The following is a 14,787-nucleotide window of genomic DNA, read 5'->3' on the forward strand; positions in this document are numbered from 1 at the left end:
TACTCCCTGGTGTCATCTCCCCTACAGAGAACACCAAACCCCTCTGAAGAGTCTCTTCCTTTGAGGTGAAAAAGTCAGTTCTGTTGCCAGCTCAGAAGTTGCCTTTAGGAGAGAAAATAATGCTGTTTCTGAATGATTCCAGATTGCTGGAGCTACTAATTGTGTTCCTGTGTGCATCCATTAAAAATACAATTATATCTTTTAAAGAAGGAAATAATTAGAGTTGAAATGAAAACGCTATACTTAGCCTACCTTAAAGGAAGAATATTAGACCACTCCATTCATTGTTACTATTGTCGTTAATGTAACAATAAACAGAAGCTATTGTTCCAGTTTGGACATATTTATTTTGCTATGAATGTACTTTCTGGTGGACAAACTCCACCTCTTTGAATTGAGTTTCTTGATTTGAGCTTGTGGAAATACATATGTCTGGTGAACTTCTCCTGGAAGAAGACGTGCAGCCACATGGCTTAGCAATGATAAGTCTGAAACAATTGTATTATTTAATGTGACTTCCTCATCATAATTGGCTTATTAATTCTGCAGAAAAATTAGTTCTTCAGATGTCCTTCAGGGTTTTTTTTCTTGCATGTTTTTCCCCTCCCCTTTGGAAAACAGAAAGGAGTTTGGACTGTCTCTAGAAAGGAAAGAGAAAGAGACAATCCCTTTTCTGAAGTGGAGAGTCAGCCATCATTATCTCCATTACTTGGCATGGCATTTGTGGAGATACAGTATCTAGCCCCATATATAGTGACTGTGGCATAAAAAACAAAGAAAAATGCCTCCATAAATATTACATCTCCCTGTCTCTCATCCCACGCCCCATCCTCCCCGCAGAATAGTTGTGTGCACAGCAGCTCCCATGGAACAATTTTAAAAGGCCACATTGTCCTTATCTGCTTTTCCTGGAGTATTCCTCACAGGAACTAATAGACAATTTCTGGGAAGGTGTTTTTTCCCATTTCAAATGTGCTTATTATGGAATTTCTGTTTGGAGAGAACTACACATCCTGAAAGAGCCAAAATCTTGGTTTGGTGGTTTCTTGTTTTCCTGGAGTCATAGACTACAGCTCATCGGTCTTCTGCTGGTGAGTTTTATCTGTTGAATGGAACTTCTTCATAAGACGAGATACTGAGCAATAACAGTTTCCTCACTAGTCCTTGACAGTTTAGTGGGAAATTTCTGAATTCCTAGTGTTCCCAAAACATATCCTGAAGGACAGGTCCTTTGGACTGCTGCCAAACACTGTTTCCTGGAAATATGCTGACTTGTGATTGTAGTGTGTGGTAAAATTATTGCTACCAAACAGCAGAAAAGCTTAATTATAAAATGAAGAAAAAAACTTAAGCTAGACCTAAGCTGCTAAAGAGAAGATTGGGAAAAACGAGTACAGTAACAGGCGAAATGGACAACAAATGTGATCACTCTGTAGCTAAAAACTGGAAATTCTTTTTTCCGGGTTAGCATCTCTTCCTGAGGAATCTTGTTATCTTTGGATTTCAGGTATCAAGGATGGCTGAAGTTTTGCAGAAATACTCTCTCTCCCTTTTCCCTTAAGTTTGTTAGGATGCAGTTGTATGGCTCTTTTCCAGCTGTTATGGCACTAAGCAGTTATTTTGCCTTAAACAACCAAGAGGAACAGGAACTATGTAAATGCTCTTCTACATGGTAGCCAGCTCTTTCTGGTACCCAGATCTAAGATATTTTTAAAAATAGATATTATTAATTCTTACTCAGCCTATTAACCTTGCCCCTAGCCCATTCAAAAGTGTTCCTTATTAAATATTGCACAATATTATAGATTGTATATAGATTATACTTACTTTCTGTTGAGTTCATGGCTCTGGGGACCACATATGGCACAAAATTAACAAAGTGATTACTTAGAGCTGCTTCTGGTGATCCAAATCCCCGCTGGGATGTGGGAGAAGGCAGGACACCAAGGTCTGCTGTTGCTTGCATGAGTTCCCTAGGCACACTGGACCATCCTGCCATTGGCAGCCATTTGTCCTTTTCTAATTAAAAAATGTCAGATCTTATTCTTGCTTCAGACAGAAACAGAAATATAGGTCAAGGCTTCCTTTTATTTCATAAAAGAGAATTCTTCTTTTCTGACCAGCCCTGTTCCTGTCTTAGTCCTGAATTCACCTCACTTCACTTTAAGACATTTCACTGAACCTACTGACTCATACAGGGGATCTGGGGACACACTGAGCTGAAGGAAGGCACCTCTGTCAGATGCATAAAGTTAAGAAGAAGGAGAGGGGGAATCCAAGCTCCTTTATTTGGAGCTGCCGAGAACATACCACTGTGTAATGCAAGTTCCTACGTAGGCAGGACCCAGCTTCTCCTGGTCCCTGTTGCAGTAGCACAGAAATATTACAGTGATGAACATGTTGCCTCCACTTTACCTCTGTAGCTTCTACTATGGAAGACAGACAGACTCCTAAAAAGGCCTTTTTACCGTACCAGCTCCAACTGGCACGACCAAAACCAACAGTCTCTGCTTCTGTTTCAGTGGAAGTGGAGATGAGAGGAGGAAGCAAGTGAAACGAACGCTTGTTTCAGTAATTAAGACACTATAGGAGTGTGTAAGGGAGCATCTGAGGGTAGCTTTACTAATCCATCTCCCTCTCCGCCATCTAAAAAGTAGAGAGGCTTGGTGCACATGTCACAGCACTGGCTAAATAGTTGCGCTTCCACCCAGAGAAAAGCATGAGAGTACAGCTTTTTGCCCATATTGGAAGCTTGCCAAGCTCTGTGGTATTTAAGCAGTCATGACTTTGTCTTCATCTGCACAGATTAAATATGGATGTGTATATTAATTATGTAAATGTGAAACTGCAGATCTCAATCAAGTAGAGCCAAGGATACACTATCCTTTGCAAGTGCTGATTGATGCCATACATGCAAGAAAAACAGAGACTATTCAGCTCATTGCTATGTATATTCTGGAGAGGGGAGGGAAGGAAGAAGGGAAATTTGGAAGTAAACAGTGTTTTATAATGAGAGTGAAACTATAAATGCCATAACTTTCTATAATACCTAATAGCCTCTACTCAGCAAAACAGAGTGCTTACTTAGCAGGAGACAGCTCTAGAAGATAGTGAAAACACATATTTAGAGTGAGATGAACACTATCAACTATAATCAAGACATTCATAACAGTTTTAATCAAGGACCAAAACTAGGCTTTAATGTGACATGGTAGAAGTATCCGATATTTCTGTAACTTCATGTAAATGATTAACAAGTACATGGAAATCAGTGGTACTATGTCAGTATAAACTCGATGTTCTGGGGCAGAGGGTGGATAGACTTTCCAGGTTTAGTTTTGTGACTGATGGCACTGAAAAAAGAATATGATGTAGGTTTTCAAGAAAGGTGAATTGGATTGTGCATTGAAATCTTCAGATTCCTGTCAATGCACACACAAAAATGCTGCATTGTTAGAGAAACCTCACCCTGCAGCCAGTGACTAGCATCCATCTCCATTCCCTCTGCTCAGCTCAAGAACTGAATGCTCCAGCATCTGCTACCAAACCACAGATTATACCATTTGGGGTGTGTCACCAGGATATTGTTAAAGTGCTAGAAAATTCATTTCTCTGCCAGTCTGACAAGGGCTATAACAAGGATAAGCAACCTACCCATTTGTCAAAGTTAGAGAAGATAGAAAAGAAAGCATAGGTGTCAGAAAGGGAAGCTGGTCAGCAGCTGGCCAGTAGGAGGAAAGGGATGGACAAGAAGATTGCAGAGCAAGGCAGAGACCAAGCACTCTGCCATCATCCAAGTTCACTCACAATGAGACTCAGAAGAGCCAAACCCCAGCAGTTCCATGTCTCCCAGACACCGTTCTCTCACCTGTGCTACTGCCACCCTGCTCAGCACAGGTGGTTTACTCAGAAAGATGACTTCCCCCAAAGTCACAAGTAGTTTTGACTCCTAGTTATCTAGCACCTCCTTCCAAGGGCTTGAGATAATCTGATTTTAGGATATCCTTGCACTATGAAGGGTGTATTGAATGGTTCTAGCTAAGTAACACACTTATTCCTCCCTGCGTTTTTCAAGCTGGCTTTGTGTTCGGTACATTCTGACTGTTGGCATTAAGGTGGCTGTCATTCTCATTAGTGAGTTGTATTGGGGCTTTCTGATGGAATGAATGCAAGAGTGATTTGTAGGTGAGATAACTAACGCATGCTCAGAATAGATCAGTTAGGCATGAAAGTGACCTGCAGGTTAGGATTAGCATCCAGCTCTGCTGCTCTTGTGCTGCTCCTGTTCACCCAACAAATTCAAACTTGGAATATAAGGCTGCTCTGCCCCCATTGACTGTGATGACTACAGGAGCTGATTAGGGGAGGTTCTGGCATGCTATGTGTGGTTGCACAGTTGCTCTGTGTGCAATGATAGGTGTCAAAAAGCCCAGGAATATCTAAGTAGACTGTTAGCACATAAGTGCCTCTTTGATAATCACAGATCTTGGACATGGAGAAGACTGCCTTTCTACACACATCTCCTTTTTCATGTCTGTCTTAGCTGACTTTATACCACAGAGCTGAACTTCTGCTATGGATAGATACAAGCCATTCCAGGAAACATGTTTTCCTGTTGAACTGGCTTGGGGATCAACAGCCAGTACACACCTTAACAGGTCTTCTCTCCTGAGAACCTGTGAGCTTTCTCAGTTTCAACTGTCAAAAATTTTTCCAGACCACACGTGAGAGTGGAGCTAGAGAGATAGCACTGTCTAGAGAAAGAGTAGGGACAGAAAGATGGTGAATCTATTGACTCTGCTCTGTGTACCATGCATACTGGTATGGAAGGTGGGCTGATGGAGCAACTCAAGACCGGCTAACAGATATACAAGATAAACACATGATTGCTTAATATGTGGCACTGAACTAATTTTTCAAAAAGCAATTGCTAACTGTACTGAACATCTCCCCGAAGACTTTCTGAGCTTGGAGGGTATGGCTAAGTACTTAATCTACTCTTGGTGCACTTTCTTCATTAACAAAAGAACTGGTAGAAAACAGTAAGTGCTGTCCCTCTACACTTACCACATAGCCCATACCCTGCCTTCACACTGAACACCTCTTGAAGACCAATCTGCATATGGTGGACCCTGTGAAAAAATTGCCCATTATTTTTAGGATACAAGTGGGCTATTTTGTGATATACAGCAGTATTTGTACCCTTGCAATCAGCTAAATGAAGTTACTATTCCTCGTCTAATCCCTTAATAACCATACTCCCCTTCACTGATGCCAGGTATTTGCTTGGCACTAGAAATTCTACCTGAATTCACACTTGCAGTGCCATCAGCATATGTGGCATACATGATTCAGACCATGCCAATTTACCTAATGTAAGTCCTCTCTCAGCTTGGTTTTATGGATTACTGATGCATGACTTTGGCCACTTACCTGAAAAAGCCTACACTGTGAAACTTGGTATTTCTGTTCTTGGAATGAACTTTCTGTTGATTTAAATCTATCCTATATATTGCTAACTGACGTTTCACTTTCGTAACTACAGAAGGCAATCCTCTACACCAAGAGCTCCAACCTACCTGTGATTGTGTATCACTATCAGAGCCTGCACTAGCAGCTCCCACATACATTTGTTTGTAGGAGGAGGCATTCGGGTGCTCAAGCCTTCAGCTGCAGTCTTCAGGTATCTTTGCGTTGTATTATATTTCTGCCTTTATTCTGTTAGGTTGTGTATATGTTCACTCACCCATTCATTCCCTTGCACTTCACCTATTCACTCACATTCTTATAACAGAAAATTGGCTGGTCTTTCATTTGGCTAAAATGGGAATTAAAACAAATTACTATTAAACAAATTACTATTAAACATCTAAAGCTTTAGTGGGGGCATTTTAAAGTGTTCCTAAACCTGAATATATTCTTTTTAAAATATTCTAAACTTAGCAATGATGTTCAAATTGTAGAGAAAGTTAGCCCTTCAAGATTTGTTAGACACAGACAACAAGTTACATATACATATACATATGCATTCATATACATTTAAATTCACCTCCTGCTTATTTGGACCACAAGCTTTAGCTTAACTTTTACTCCTAGTTTGCAAAACTTTATTCAAAGGTCAGCTTAAAAAATCATTAGGAAACTGAAAAGTCCTCTCACCTAATCAAGTGATAACCCTGAAAGAATCTGAATAGGTCTTTGACCTCTGCCCATACTTTTTGCAAACTTTAAAACATCAAGTCAGGTTTGAGATGCAAATGCAAATTGAGTGAAGTGACAGTCAATGATGAAGAACTGTGTGACAGGATTCCTTATCTGTGGACTGCATAACAGATGAGGGCTTTTAGCAATCAGGTTTCCTCAAGAAAGGACAAGCTTGTTTACTGTGTTAACCATAAGCACATTTTTGGGTCTCAGGTCTTTTATAATATGTCATAACCAATTCACCGATGGCAGATCGGTTAGAATTCTCTGGGCTAAGGTGGACTGGTCACCTCTGCTGTGTGTTTTACACAATTAAGTTCTGCCTTCTCAATCTCCTTCTTTCCTGATGTAGATGTGATGTTCAGTACTGTATTTTGACTGGAAAGTACAGGGAAAATATGACAGCTAAAATGATTAGACTAGAAATAACTTTTAATTATTTTCTGCTCCCAGATACCACCAAAAAGGTTTTGTATTTTAAAATTCGAAATATAAAATTATTTTTCTGTTGCCAGCCTGAAGCGTCCATGTTAGGTGACTACCCACTTTGCCCTGCCCCCATATTGTGCTATTCGCTCTCTGTTTTGGATCTGCAGTCTATTCCCTTGAGGACAGATTCTCATTAACAAAAATCAAAAAAAAAACCCCAGTAACCTGTCAGATTAGAGTAATTGGGGACCTTGTTTACAGAGCTGACGAAGATGCCAGAACACAGGCAGAGAAAGCAAAACTCTTTCCTCTTTTTATTTTTTCCTTCCAGGTCAAATGGTCTTATGGGACAAATGCTGGGGAGAAATTGTGTATCCTGCTACCTCGGGTCTTCTAAGAAAATAAGACATTTCAATCTTCTGTGCTTTCAGTCTACAAAGCAGCTGAAGACTTTTTTTCCTTGAAAAGGTTTGGGAAAACTGGAACCTTCTTAAGATCTTCTTTATGTGTACTTACAAATATTGCATGTTTGTGTGTAATATAGTTTGAAACTAAAGTAAAGTATTTAATATTAATATTACATTAAGAAAGTCAGAGTTGGGTTAGAAAAATACACACACACACACCCCCGACTGAAATCCACACCACAAGAAGAGTTGAAAACATTTACCTGGGAATCCTGGAGCACAAATGAGACAGCGAGACATTGTGGTTTTGTCACCACGGAGATTCAGTTGTTTCTAAAGCTTTTTGCTTTCATTTAGCCATCTATATAATGAGTGTGGGACAGGTCAGAGAGACAAAGAGGGGAAAAAAAACTATGAGGACTGTGAGGAGTGCTAAATGATCTGAAAAAAAAATATAGATTACAAAGATTTTGTTTTCATATAATAACAGTAAAAAGGGGTAAATGGAGAACCTCCACTTTTGTTCCCCAAAATATCTCATAATTTTTCCTTAGACAAGCTTAAATAATTAAAAATTGCCTGATACCAGGCAGTAAAAGAGAATGGTAACAGGGAGTATAAGACATAAAAAACCTATCATATTTATAATAGATAAATGAATAGGTGAATAAATTATACACATAAAGGGCAGATCTTGACATGTCCTGGCAAAGGCTCATATGAAAGTGACTGTCAAATCAAGGTTACCACTGCATTTGATTACTCAGTTTGACCAGGTATGTCTACAACTTCACACTTTCACTTGCACGTATATTTTATATGTGCTTCCTGGGAAGCTTGGAATTTCCTCTCCATTGCATTTTTAAAAATCTTTATAGAGAATGAAATTAAATTGTGTTGGGGAGAATCAAGAAATTAATCAAAGATAAAATCCAATCAAGATTTTGCTTGGAAAGTATATCTAGAATTACCCAATTACACTTGAGATTTTTTTTTTTTGTATCAATAGCTTTTTCATTGCCAAACATATTCTACAATACATGCACACAAAAAATGTTCTTGAACAATGTGATTTCATTTCTTTATTTGTAATACCATAAATAAAACCAGTAAAATGTGAATAGTAGGAGCATCACCTCTAAGTAATAAAATGTCTTGCTTCTGTTGTGTTCAAAATCATATCTATTTAATTTGCTTAAGATCATATATTGAAAATGAGAAAGTGTCAGAAGCCTTTGCAAATTTGAAACTCAGAACCAAAATCTGTTAAATACAATTGCTGTTATTTATGTCAACTTGTTGATTACAGAAAATTTAGTTTTCAGAAAATGATAAAGCCTTGATCACCTCTCTGTGTCTGTTTTATGCTATTTTCATATAGTTTTCTCTTTGTGGAAAAGGAGTAAAAGATAATTTGAATTGTGTAAATCGGTTCATTGCAAAAAAAAGTGGAGATACACCATACTGTGTCCACTTTTGTAGAAACAGTCTTCTCTTGTCACCATAACCAGATCAAATACATTTTTACCTCTTTGCTCCTGAGAACTCTACATATTGTATTTCATGCCACAGTCCCAAGAACTCTTAGAAGTAAAGCTCACAAAGTTCATTATTTTGGCTTGTTCAGACAGATCAGTGCAATCTTCTTTATTTTCACACATAAGGTGAAGTTCTTTCATCTCTGCCAGACAAGGATTCCCCAACCTGCGAAGCAAATAGTTCCAGTTCATACAATAGATGCCTATGTACTGCAGTTCTCCTCCACACAAAGTCAGAAGTGATTCCTATGCTTTTCAAGCTTTTAAGACTTTGCCATGGCAGAACTAGTTGTTTCTTGATGATTATTAGGCTTACTATTTGAATCATCTTGACAGATTGAGGCCTTATTAGTTCTCTTCAAAATTAATGTAGCAACTACAGGACATGGAAATACAGTTGTATATACTGCAATACGTGAACTTCAAGTGAAGTTGCTCCAGAAAATGTCTGTTGGATGCTAGTGAGGAACATCATTTTTACCAAACTGGCAGAACTTCAGGCCTTCATATCAGGGGTTTGCATTTTCTCGTCTTTTCAGACATTAGCAGGTTTTGTACATCTGGATTTTCTTGCTCTACAATTTCCTAACTGTGTGAATCTATCTGTTTACAATCTTAAATCCTCTACAAGTACAGCTTAGCTCAGTGGGGCTAATAAATTCACATCTGTTGTCAGATGCAATGTGCTTGAAATTCAGACATGCTATTAAAGGCAAAGCAACTTTGGCCAAGATTTCATTTCTGAGGAAATAAAGACACAGCAACTGGTTAAGATAGCTCCAGTATACTATTAGGTAATTGAAATCTCCATCTCTGCTTGTTTGCATGCTGATGAGATTAATTTGAGCATCTGCAATTAGTTCATTAAAAGCCAGAGGTTTTACCTGTCTTCTGTCTCTCTTATTTTTTAATGTGGCCTGAGAGCACTTTTTTTGGTAAGCTCCACATAAACTGAGGTATGCTATGATTATATCTCTTGACCTATTCTCATACTATGTTTGGGTTTTAAATCATTCTCCTTCACAATGAGGCTTTCATGTCTGATGTTAAGGTATGCTCTGTGCAAAGGTGAAAAAGCTCATCCCAATTAATACAATATTTTGTTTTCTAATGCCCTGAATGACTAGAGTCCTGGACTCACCTGTGCTTAAAATTTCACATCTCCTGAGCAGTAGCAGATCTAAAACTTTTTAGTAGAGGGGCACCTGAAGAGAAAGTTTTGCAGTAGGCCTGTGTATGAGTTTGTGTGTACAAAGTAATGAAAGCTTAAGAGAAGAGTTTTGTACCAAACGAGAACAATATAGGTTGTTCATTATCAGGAAAATACTAAAAGGGGGGCAATATTCAATAGGGGAAGCATGGGGAAGAACTCTTTGGTATGTGTGCAGTTAATTCATCCATGCCAAAACTACTGTCATGCACTGAGCAAGTCCAGATGTATACTGCTTTCAGTCTGTGTTTCAAGATATGCCCAAAGAGAATTGTCATTTCTGGAGTTTGCTGGGTACATGTGGATTCATCCAATACCAATTTGGTTAAAAGCAGTTATTTCTGGATTCTGCATCATTTTGAATTTATCTGTAACATATCCAGACAAGCAATTCAATCACTGGAAGAATATCAAACTGTGTATCAAACAACCCAAGATCTGAAATAAATAATTGCAAATCAATCTCTTTTTCTACTTTAGATGGACAATATATCCATTAAAAAACTGACAGCTCGTTCAATTTTAAGGGGAAATAATGTTAATGATGTTTGTAAACTGCCAAGTATTGATGTGGGAAAGGCTTACTAAGCATATTTCATGATCATTTCACAATTATTCAAATAACATTTCTTGCTTGCTTGTCTAGGAGATCTCATCTTGCTGTGGTCTGCTACAGAGTGCCAAGGCACAGTAAGCTTGGCTGCCAGCAAATTTATACGACTGCTTTCTACTACTTTTGCTGTTTCTTATATGAAGCAGGACAACGCAGGGCAGGACCAAATGCTCACTTCTGCAGGCAGCACAGCTGGGGCTGTTGCTGTGTCTTTGTACTACAATATGCAGAATCACTGGGGTAAAATTTTCAGGCACTCATGGCGTTAAGTCTTGCATGTCACCTTTTCTCTTTCTCTTTTGTATACAGTATACCTTTATACTTTATGTACAACTGTACAACCGAGGCAAGACAGCAGGTGCCTCTGAGGGGGTGTGGAGAGTCCCACCCTCGCACTGCAGGGATGTGGGAGCAGGAGTGACTGCACTTGCTGGAGAATCTGATGTGTAGGGGAATGGAGGCGGAGATCATGACCCACTGGAGATTGTAGCTGACCCCTCTATCTCAACAGGCAGCTGTGTCGGGGTGCCACGGAGGCCAGCAGCTGCCTATGGGCCAGGCCCGTGAGGACTCCCCATAGAGGGGGTAGCACGGCAGGGCCTGGCAGCCCAGGCCCATCCCGGAGCAGCTGGGGGCACCGGGACAGCCTCAGCCCTGGGCATCGGGCACCTCACTGGGGATGGGCTGAGGCTGGGCCAGGACATGGACCTGTGGGTGGGCCCAGCTCAGCGCGGCCCATGGCCGGGCAGGGCAGAGCTGTGGGGAGCTGGAGACCGGCCCTGCTGTGGAGGCTGACGGTGCTAGGGGCTGACATGGGGTCCTGGGCTGTGGGCAGGTGCGGGGAGCCCCAGGGGGCTAGGCAGCAACCAGCCAGCGCTGGTGGTTGGTGCCCTCAGGGCCCTGAAAACATGATGCTTCGGTCAAGGAGGGTTCACTGTGAAGTCTGTCACAGTGAAGAGGAAATGCTCATGCCTCATACAACAAAACAGAGGACACCAGGAGCATACGTATTTTGTTCCTCCCCTTGAGGCACCAAGTCCTTGTATTTACCAAAAGTATTGTGTTTAAACAGGGCTTGCAAAAGATACAGGTAGCTTTTAGTTTCTGCCAGCCACACTCTACATCTCTACACAGTGGCACCAGCTTTATCCAGTTTTGGGGTGAAAGGACTTCCACCAGCCTCCAAAGAGAAGCATGTAGGCCGTGGGACAGCCCTGTGCGTCACCCAGGACAGGAGGTCCCACCAGAGACGCCTCACCCTTCAAAGGCAGCAGAGCAAGCTCTGCGCTCACTCTTTGCAGAGCAGACCTGCACTGAGTAGGGCTGTTGCTGGGGCAGGATTTTCACAAGTTCTCAAGTGTCTGAGGTGCCAGATCCCCATCAACTGTCACTGGAGAAGGAATTAAGTTCACAAGTCATTTATGCTCATGAAAATGCAATACCGGCTCTGCAATTACCTGGCCAGCACACAGGGATGAAGGAGGACATGGACGGGTTAGCAGCTATCTTCCTCCTCAACACCCAGCATGGAGGCTGGTGAACAGATTCAGTGCCCCTGTCTATCTTAGACACTACTCAGACTCTGTGCAGGATGACAAGTTAGGAGAACTGGACCCAGAAAGCAACCCCTCTTACAAAACCAGCAAAGCATGTCCATTTGGCTTTTAATTGACTCCCTAGTGTCTGAATGATGAGAAATTCTTGTGTCTTTTCCTTAAAGAAATACAAAGACAAAAGAGAAAGAAGGAAAGGGAAAAAAATAACCCCCAAGCTATACACAATCAGATAAGGAAAAGTACCCTAGGGTATTGATACTAATGAGGAAATTCAGCATATTTACACTATCAAGCTATTATTTCTTTTTGTAATATATACATTTCTATGATGATTATTATTATTGCTGTCATTATTATTCTTTCCCAAGAAATTATTTCAGTTACTGATATGCTGTGCCTAATGTGAATATGGATTTCATTATTTCAGTACTGGGTATTTTGTAATTATAACATCTATATTCAGTGTTACCCATACTCTCTGGAATAGATTTCTTGTTGTTTTGTACAGTCAGACCTTCCTGCATTGTGTTTCTGCATTTCCACTGTGCTGAATCTCTCCAGCTTAACTTCCATACAAATCCTGTGTGGTGTAGGAAACAGTATGTGTTCTTTCTCCCTCTTATTGTCTGTTAAGGTTTTACTGACCAAATGGAATCCCAAGATGCTTTTCCTAAGTCAGTTTCCCATTGACTGGAAGATCTTAAATCTTTTTTTTTCTTTCTTTCTTTCTTTCTTTCTTTCTTTCTTTCTTTGTTAATTTCTTTCTTTCTTAATTTCTTTCTTAATTTCTTTCTTTCTTAATTTCTTTCTTTCTTTCTTTGTTAATTTCTTTCTTTCTTTCTTAATTTCTTTCTTTCTTAATTTCTTTCTTTCTTTGTTAATTTCTTTCTTTTTTTCTTAATTTCTTAATTTCTTCATTTCTTTCTTTCTTTCTTAATTACTTTCTTAATTTCTTAATTTCTTTCTTAATTTCTTAATTTCTTTCTTTCTTAATTTCTTAATTTCTTTCTTAATTTCTTAATTTCTTAATTTCTTAATTTCTTCATTTCTTTCTTTCTTTCTTAATTACTTTCTTAATTTCTTAATTTCTTAATTTCTTTCTTTCTTAATTTCTTTATTTCTTTCTTTCTTTCTTAATTTTTTTCTTTCTTTCTTTCTTAATTTCTTTCTTAATTTCTTTCTTTCTTTCTTAATTTCTTTCTTAATTTCTTAATTTCTTTCTTTCTTTCTTAATTTCTTTCTTAATTTCTTAATTTCTTTCTTTCTTAATTTCTTTCTTAATTTCTTTCTTTCTTTCTTAATTTCTTTCTTAATTTCTTTCTTTCTTTCTTTCTTTCTTTCTCTCTCTTTCTTTCTCTCTTTCTCTCTTTCTTTCTTTCTCTCTTTCGCTCTTTCTTTCTTTCTCTCTTTCTTTCTCTTTCTTTCTCTCTCTCTTTCTTTCTTTCTCTCTTTCTCTCTCTTTCTTTTTTTCTTTCTCTCTTTCTTTCTTTCTTTCTTTCTTCCTTTCTTTCTCTCTTTCTTTCTTTCTTTCTTTCTTCCTTTCTTTCTTCCTTTCTTTCTCCCTTTCTTTCTTCCTTTCTTTCTTCCTTCCTTTCTTCCTTTCTTCCTTTCTTTCTTCCTTTCTTCCTTTCTTTCTTCCTTTCTTCCTTTCTTTCTTTCTTCCTTTCTTCCTTTCTTTCTTCCTTTCTTCCTTTCCTTTCTCTTCCTTCCTTCCTTCCTTCCTTTCTTTCTTCCTTCCTTTCTTTCTTTCTTTCTTTCTTTCTTTCTTCCTTCCTTTCTTTCTTTCTTTCTTTCTTTCTTTCTTTCTTCCTTCCTTCCTTCCTTCCTTCCTTCCTTCCTTCCTTTCTTTCTTCCTTTCTTTCTTCCTTTCTCTCCCCCCCCCTTTTTTTTTTGGCAACAGATGATAATTAGTTTTCTAACAGATAAATCTATCTTACAAACAAAATAAATAAAGAAAAATAGATATTTTCATATACAAATACAAGAAAACTAGACTTTTGAGGAATATTTCAGTGTCAGCAAGAAATTCTTTGCATCCAGGATGAAGTTAGTTGAGGGAAGAGAGGAAGGAAGAGATAAGAAAAGACATAATATGGAGGGAAAACATTTACACAACACAATTCAGTGCTTTATGAAAGCTCTTAAGATCTACTTCCTACCACTGATGATGTAAAACCATCTGTCTTTTCCTTTGTCTTCGACAGACGTAGCAACTACACTAGGGATTATATCAAAGCTGATGAGAATTGGCCTGCTTGCGTGTTCGGCTAGAGAACTACATCCTACTAATTTCTGTGGAGTTTTGGTTTTACATCACAGAATTTGGGTCTTATTTATGGACGTCCCACTATGAGAGGGGAGACAAATATATTGTTTTTTCCACAGCATAAAATCCAAAATAAAAACCTGATATAACAGTGTCATTCCAATTATATTAATATTTTAAAAACCATTTTCATGAAAATTATTTTGTTTTGCTACACAGTGATTCCAAAGGCTTTGTAGATCCTCTACAGAAACCTGCAGTTCCTGCCCACTTGGCTCAGTCATTTCCCTCGAGTCACACAGGATGTAAGCCTGTGAGCTTAATTTATTTATTATCAGTTTTTCTTAAAATCATTTGGTTTCTTAGTTTTCTGTCCCCAAGACAGCTGAGTTCCTAGGAATGGCATAGCTGTGGCACATCAGTTATTTTTTCAGCTGTCAGATGAATACATCTTCCCTCAGCCATCCCTTTAATGTGAAAATTCCAGATGATGTATTATGTATACAAATACGTTACAAACTATGCCATGACATACGAAGAATAAGATCTGTTTGTTTGCCTGAG

This window comes from Nipponia nippon, unplaced genomic scaffold (assembly GCF_047370975.1).
Source record: "Nipponia nippon isolate SJK-2023a ecotype South Korea unplaced genomic scaffold, ASM4737097v1 scaffold_2, whole genome shotgun sequence".
Taxonomy (NCBI): Eukaryota; Metazoa; Chordata; class Aves; order Pelecaniformes; family Threskiornithidae; genus Nipponia; species Nipponia nippon.